We start from the raw sequence: 8,750 nt of genomic DNA, 5'->3' as shown, positions 1-8,750 counted from the left end.
GTATTTTAGTTAGATCTATCAGATTTGATTTTTTAACACTTAAAAGTTTTAATCATTCGAAATAGTTCTCACCATCACTTATTCTTAAATCGAGACTTAGATTAATTGTCTTCGTTATCACACTAAGGATCTCTTTGATCAGCGCCATTTGGTCCTTCAAGCTGATACAAAATCACATTAGTATTTATGTTAAACCAATAATAAAATAACTTGATGATATTATCACCCTAAACCATTCAGCCAAACCATGGTATTACTAAAATGATGAATTTTACGAATCGAACAACCTTACTTAAACTAAATTTAATACAAGAAGATCAAAGGATCGAGAATGGAATGGGATCAATGTTTAAGTGATCTAGAAATAAATAATCAAATAAGTGAAAGAAAAATATGAGTTTTAGTCACTAAGCAATCGGCAAAAGAAAGAGGAAGCAAAAAGGAAAAAATTTGGTCACTGGCCACAGCTCGGCAGTAGTTCAGCTATGGAGGAGCGGCGGTTCGACAGTGTGAGAAAATATTAAAAGGAGGAGGTTTCGGTCACTACAATTGGAAGAAAGGAGAAAAGAGAAAATAGGTAGAGGAGAAGGAGACCCGTGGTGGTTTGCTGTGGCAGTTATGATAGCTCATTACGGTGGAAGGGAGAAGGAGTGAAAAAATGTGGCATCTATAGTGGTTAGGAGGTCTTTGATGATGGCGGAAGGCTCAGTTGGGGTGGTTGGAGAACAAAAGTTAGAAAGAGGTGGAGGTGGTGGTTCTATGTTAATTTGAGAGATAAAAAAGATGAAGAAAATGAAAAAATGGAGATTAGGGCGCAAATAAGGGTGGTGGACGACATAGTGGGTGTGTGTAGCTTGGTCAACCATAACCAGGTTCATTATATCAGAAACTTATGGCAAGAGAGGAGATTTTGGCAAGGGAGTGAAACAAGGAATGAAAAAGAGGATGTGTCTCACAACATAAGGCAAGTTTGACTTGCTAAAGGAGGAAAAGAATCCTCCACATATGGCAACAAAAGGGTGGACAGCAAGGCTTGAATGCACATACCAATTGTATGCAAAAATCTAATTAAAAAAATGAGAACATGGGGGGTTCAAACTAGGAATTTCTAGGGTAGTTAATGAGCTTCATTCGACTAAGCCACAACACTTCTTTGTGTTCATTTTTGTGCAAATAATTTAAGGCATAAAAGATGGCAGTTTCACTATATTACAAATAATAGAAAAAAAATGAGATGTGACAAAGGGTTGAGGAAGACATTTTGCAAAAGCACAACTACATTTTCAACTTTTTATGTTTTTTTCCCCTAAAAACACTCTAAATCCAACTCTTCATCATATCTCTAAACCTTTTAGTAATTGTAGATGTTTATTTTTTGTTACAGAGGTTTTTAACAATAATAGTTTAGGGAAATATCGTTCTTTGCAAAAGCATGTTTGGGAATAACTACCTTTGGGAGTAACATCATGTTGGAAATAACTAATCTTGGGAGCAACACTATGTTCAGAATGACTACCTTTGATAACAACGCCATGTTGGGAGTAACTAGTCTTGGAAACAATTTTCTCATTCAACAATGAGACAATCTTATTTTGAGTTATTATTATGAACATTTTAAATTTAAATATTAGTATGTTTATATATATTTTAAAAACTTAATTGAAATAATAAGTTTTCAAAGTGACCTCTGTTATTGAAATTATTTTGTTTTAAAATATAAAAAGTTGTGTGCATGTAACTTAAGCTACGTTAATATTGATTGGCCTGAAGGAAGGTTAATATTTAACAAAATTACATGTGCAACTATAGTAATAAACATGTGTCGACTATTCGATTTTACATGTGAGTAATAAATCGACCCAAAGAAAGATTTATTGCTCAACATGTTTTTATTGCCATTGTTTGATTACTACACTAAAATATCACTTACAAGTTAATATTTTGTCCAAAGATGAAATATTGATGGAGTATCAAATATCTTGAGATGGGGTTTGCCTTTATTCTAATTATTTTGGTTTAAATTTGAAGTCTTATATGAAGTTGTTTTATTTATTTATTTAACTATTATTATATTTGCCAACATCAATGTATGATATTTTGGGATAAATATATATACATATATATTGTAACACCCCCTAACCCCAAATCGTCGCCGGAACGAGGTTATGAGGCATTACCAGACATATCAGACAATTTACGAATAATTTACAATTAATATAACTTTCATAGTATAATATAATAATTAAGTCCCTATATTGGACTCTCGAAGTTCAAACATGTATTAAAAGTAAAACGGGACTTGTTCGAGTGTTTCGGAAATTTTTTTTTATAAAAATTTCGGCAGCATTTCTGCTTATTTTTACCTAAAACCCCCTGCAAATTCAAACCAAAACAACCAACACCAATGTTTCACATTCATATAACTAATATTCATATCATTAACATAATTTTTAACTTAATGTATACATATAATTTATATGCAACTACCTAGTACATGCCACTTAACCAAAGGAAGAAATACATCACCAAAATCTTTTTGTTGGAGTCGGGTTTATTTTGGATGCTAGATCGAATCCGAAACTCTAATAACATGCGCACGGAAATAACCGTACGCTGAGTATTTCATACTCAGTGGTATTACTATAAATCAAGACTATTTAACATTAATAAATTACAAATATCAACCATAAATTTTATAATTATTTAAACTAATTTTATATATAATTATTTTACTTCATAAATCTTAAATTCATAATTCATTTTTCTCATACCAACTCAATTGATATTTTAGTTCATACATTCTTTCTCATACTTTTCAATAGTGCCAAAACAAATAATCTTATTTTCAAAATTTCATTTCAATTATTTACCCTATTAACAAGGCTCGGACTCTGACAGATACACGGATTCCACCCAAACACACCAGGATGTCCAACCCAAACACACCCAGAATATTATAAATCCTCCATAACACACCAGTAAGGCATTAAGTGCCTCTTCGGATAAACCGAAGTATATAATAACAGAAACATCTTCTCGGCCGAACTACAATCTCCTCATCACATCACAAATCCAATGGCATGCCATTTGTATCAAATCTAGTCCGACAAGTTAATAGGGTATTATTTTACTTTTTCTAATTTCAATTTCATTTACACAAAAATTTTCAATACTCAATCAATTCAAATATCTATTATCTTAATTCATATACAAATTAATTGTCACACATACTTATATTTAAATTTAAATATAATACTTACTTTATCTTAATTATTCCATAACTATAAATTCAATATACATTTAATAAATAGTTTGAGTTATAGTAATACAAACCCGAAACACGAGTTTACTCCTCAACGATCTTTTCTTTTCCTTTGGATGCCGATGCCTCGGTTTCCTCGTTAGCTATGAAAAAAAATAAAAAATAACAATTTACATTATTAATTACAGCATTAATTTAATAATTAATTGAATTTTTATTCAATTTATTCCCTAATTCTCATTTAATCCTAATTAATCTTTTATTTGTTTAACTTAATTTATACTTCATTTCTACTCAATTTCCTTCCATGTTCACCTAACAATCTAATGTTCATTATAAAACCCTAATTTAAAATTTATTTCAATTTAATTTCCTAAAACACAAAACTTATAGCTTCTTTTACAATTTAATCGTTTTTTCAATATCTAACTTAAAATTCATTCAATTAAATCCCTAATTCTTCTTTTTCTTCAACATGAACTTTGTTTAAAAGCTTTTAAACTTTCAAACTATCAAATTAATTTCATCAAAACCTTGTTTTAAGACTTCTAAAACATCAAATTTAAGAAAAAAGGACTAAATTTAGCTTACCAAACAAGTTTGAAGCTTCAAAATTCCAAATTTTCCCCTTTTTTTTTCTTTCCCTTTTCTTCCCCTGTTTTCCGAATGCTCTCTGTTTCTTATTCTTTTTGTTTCTTTTTATTTCATTCTTTTATTCTTTTATTTACTTTATTTTTTAACTAACATATATTATAATATATTTATTTTAAATATCTATTAAGCATTTAATTATATACTCACAAGTGTACACCATCAATACCATACATTTGTCAACATTTATTTTTTATTTTTTCATACAATTATTTAATAATTTAATTATTTAATTAATAAATATCTTTTACTTTAATATAAAGTAACTTAATTATTTTATTACAAGTGTACATGTATCTATTTATTACAATTGTACCAATATTTTTTTACAATTGTCATTATTCAATTTATTTGTCAAACAAAATTTCATAAATTAATAAATTAATTATTTAATTAACAAATATCTTTTTACTTAAATTATAAGTAATTTAGTATTTAAATTACAAATGTACCAATATAATTTTTACACATATATATTTTATTACCATACAATTATCTACTATTTAATTTATTTAATAATAATGCTAATAATAATAATCTAATATAAAACCATAATGTTAATTAATAATTATAATAATTTAATATAAAACCATAAATAATAATTATTATAATATATAAAACCTAAAAAATCTTTGATTTTATTTCACCAATATGTCGCCTCATTTGTAGTCAATGGCTTAATTGCCATTTTAATCCTTTTTATTTTCTATTGCTTTAGAATTAAACTTTTACCCCTTTTTCAATTTAGTTCTTTTTGCTAATTATTCTAAATTAAGATAATTTCACCTAATTAAATCCTAATTAGACACACCACTAGGCTCATAAATATTTTTAATAATTATTTTCGAACTTATTTCACTAAGACGGAGGCCCTATAACTCACTTTTTCGGTGCCCGTGAATTTTTGGTCATTACATATATACTATTATCTTTTAATTTGGTTGAAAGATGAAATTAAGAGAAATATTCTGAAACAAATAAATTCAGATTTTGGCTTTGGGTTTTAATTAAGGATGTTTAATATTTTAAATACATTAGTTGAAACAAAATGTCACCAAAGTGATCTCTTTTGCGTAGATTAGTTTATCTAAAATTATAAGATAATTATATGTTTTTGTGATTCATGCATTTATTAATTGACCCAAAGGTAAATTAATATTTGATAGAATTTTAACGACATAGTGATAAATGTGTGACAATTATAAGGTACTTTATGGGAGTAATAAGTTAGCCCAAAGATCGATTCATTGTTTGACATAATTTATTATCAATGTTTGATTGCTACAATAAGATTATCACTTACTGTTAATATTACTATCCAAAGACTTGATATTAATGTTGTGTTTGGTATCTTGAGATGGGATTAACCACTATTTTTAATTTATTATTTACTTGTGAATATTCATGTAAACTTGTTTTTATCTATTATGTTCTATATTTAGCTAGTTCATCTTCTGCTACCACTATATCTACTAATATAAATTCTATACCCATGCTTAATGGGACTAATTTCAAGGAATAGAAAAGGCACTTACTTATAATGTTTAGTTGTATAGACATAGATCTCACACTAAAGGAAAAACAACCAGCACCTTTCACTACGGAAAGCAACCCTGAAGCTAAAAGAGATTTTGAGAGGTAGGATCGTTCAAATCGCATGAATCTAATAATCATTGAGCGCAACATTCCAGAAGCCTTTAGGGGAACATAATCTGAAGAGATTACTCAGACCAAGGTTTCCTTGACGAAATTAAGAAACGTTTTGCCAAAAATGATAAGGTTGAAATGACATTACTTTGACTTCTTTGATGTCTATGAAGTATAAGGGTCAAAGAAACATGAGAGAATACATTATGAAGATGTTCCATGTTGTTTCAAGACTTAAGACACTTAAGATCGATTTTTTTGAGGAATTGTTTATTCTTATGGTTTCAGTATCATTTCTTGCATAGTTTAACCGGTTTAAAATTAGTTACAACTATCAAATGAACTCATTTCTCAATGTGTGCAAGAGGAAGAAAGGTTTGAAACATTATAGTCTAAAAGTACTCATTTTGTTAGTGCCTCTAAAGACAACAACTTATAAAAGTGCTTATTTGGTTAGTACCTTTAAAGACAACAACTTACATTCTAAATAGAATACCCACTAAAGTAGTTGCAAAAACACCTTACAAGCTTTAGACAGGTTGAAATCTTAGTCTAAAGCATTTTCACATTTTGGGATGTCTAGTTGAGGCAACGCCTTGTAGGCCACATAAAAAAAATTAGACTCTAAACTAGTGAACAACTACTTTATTAGTTATTTTCATCGATCTAGGGGCTATGAGTTTTATGATCCCACAATTGGAAATATTTTTGAGACGGGAACTACAATATTTTTTTCAGGATGTTGAGTTTGGAGGGAGAATTAATGTTAGAGACATTGCTTTTGAGGAGGAATTGGATTATAACTCAGTTCTTGTTATTACTTTTGACGATGTTCAAGTTCTCATACCTATCATTGATTAAGAAGTAAATCCAAAACCTCAACAAGGCAATGTTGAATAACTCCCTATTCAAGATGATGTGATTGTTCCCGAAGAGCAAAATCAACAACCTCAAGAACGAATGTCATTAAAAAGTTCCATTAAAGAAATGATTATAATGACTTTAGTGGAATATTTTGACCTTAAGCTGCATCATATGAATGTTAAGTTAATGGTTTCTTAATGGTAACATTGATCATACATTTATATGGTGCAATTAAAAAACATTGTCTCTAATAATACAAAGTTAATGATTTGCAAATTAAATAACTCTATCTATGGGCTTAAGTAGACTTCTTGTCAATAATATTACAAATTTTACCAAATGATTATCTTATTCGGTTTAGAGATAAATTTGGTTGATAATTGTATATACCATATGTTCAATGGAAGTAAGGTTCTATATTTGGTTTTGTATGTTAATGACATACTACTTGTCAATAATAAGTTAAATTTCGACTTATACCCCAAGCATGATTTTGAGATTAAGGAAATGCATAAGATTCCTTACGTCTTAAGAGTAGGGAGTCTAATGTATGCTCTGTTAGAGTATACCCAAAAACCAATCATGAGATTATTGTAATCACATACTTGTTTTACCTTATTTATTAACATAAAACATTGCCATTATTATTTTAGTTTCGTTTTTTGTATATATAAATTGAATTGTAATAAAGTCCTAAGAAAATATTATTATTCTTAAAAGGTCATTAGTCAAGTATTATTGTGGGCTTGGATAACAATAATGAATTGAGACTAATGTGTAGTTGATTGATAACAAATAGTTGTCATTAACATAGGGATGTCAAAATCAATACATGAGTATGTGTTAGAGAACAACATATTGGATTGAACTGCTATGAATATGTTTCTTGGATTATTATGTAATAGTCACAATATTATTCATAATGTTAACTATGTATATGATCCTCAGACTTGATATTATTATTATTCCAACAATTTGAGTTGTATATTTTGATACAGTCAAAACGTCTACCGTAACAGGTTTTACTATAAAAACTAATGTTGGATACACCATGATCCATGTAGTGGGATATGGTTAATCAAGATAGGATTTATCTCTCCTACATAATGGGAGTAATATCTTTGGCCTATTGATGGAGTGAGGCTAGAAATGCATGGCCATATTCGAACAAGTTGATATGAGATATCACACTTATTTGTTTATTGTAGTATGCTCAGAACATCAATAAATATGATATTAGACTATACAAGTGTGACTATTCCATGACTTGTGTCCAATCTAGATATTAAAGATAATATGATATAATACATGAAAATATTATCATAGAAAGATTATGTTGAATCACGACTTCTTCTAACTTGGGTGGCAATGATACATTGCTAAAATGTCACTCATTGCTTGACTAAGATGTCACTCATTACTTGTAATGTTTTAAACGTTATAGTATTACTACCAACATTACAAGAGCCTATAAAGTCACACACTATAGTTGAAACCAACAAAATCCAAATACATTTGGTATTGTATTTAGTTGTCACATGAATTAAATTAATTGTTGAATTAATTATGTTAACCAATGGGTAAGAGACTGTGTGACCTGTCAGATGCGTAAATATGGTCATACTGCTAAACCTGGTCTACTTTAGCCTTTACCAATTCCTAATCAAGCTTGGGTTGAGGTCAGCATGGATTTTGTAGAAGGTCTACTAACTTTAAAAGGGAATGACACTATTTTGGTGGTTGTGAACAAATTGACCAAATATGGCCACTTTGTGGCCCTCTCGCACTTTTTTTACAGCAATAATAGTTGCTTAGGAGTGCCTTAATCATATTTACAAGTTGTATGGAACACCAGAATCAATTGTCTCCGATAGGGATAAGATTTTTATGTTAACCTTCTGCCATAGACTTTTTAAGAGATTGAGAACTTGGTTAAAGCTCTCTACAACCTATCACCTTGAGACATATGGTTAGATAGAGGTGCTGAATTGATGTTTGGAGCGCTACTTGTGATGAATGTCAGGGGAAAAGCTAGAGCTTGGGCTTTATGGTTGCCATTGGCTGAATGGTGGTATAACACTTCTTACTATTCAACAATTGGAACTACCCAGTATGAGGCCCTCTATAGGCAAACTCTTCCTCTCTATATTCCCTATTTGGCTAAAATGTCCATTACAGCTTTTGTGGACATGAGCCTTCAACATGGAGAAGCAGCCAAACAATTTCTTAAATTTCATCTTCAAAAAGCCAAAGATCAAATGAAGCATTTGGTTGATAAGAAACGTAGTGACAGGCACTTTAAGGTGGAAGACATGGTGTACCTCAA

The 8,750-nt window shown here is 29.6% G+C and overlaps 1 long non-coding RNA gene across 1 annotated transcript; it reads right to left on the bottom strand.

Moving 5' to 3' along the window:
• Nucleotides 1-3,163: 3,163 nt before the first annotated feature.
• On the bottom strand, nt 3,164-3,988 carry LOC128280593 (uncharacterized). The gene is made up of 2 exons (XR_008270688.1): nt 3,854-3,988; nt 3,164-3,405 (listed from the first exon to the last, which is right to left on the bottom strand). It is a non-coding gene; the product is annotated as an uncharacterized LOC128280593 (long non-coding RNA).
• Nucleotides 3,989-8,750: the final 4,762 nt, after the last annotated feature.

The sequence above is a fragment of the Gossypium arboreum genome, chromosome 9 (assembly GCF_025698485.1).
Source record: "Gossypium arboreum isolate Shixiya-1 chromosome 9, ASM2569848v2, whole genome shotgun sequence".
In the NCBI taxonomy this organism is placed as follows: domain Eukaryota; kingdom Viridiplantae; phylum Streptophyta; class Magnoliopsida; order Malvales; family Malvaceae; genus Gossypium; species Gossypium arboreum.
The sequence above is the reverse complement of the archived record's forward strand: the minus strand, read 5'-3'. Positions and strand labels throughout refer to the sequence as shown.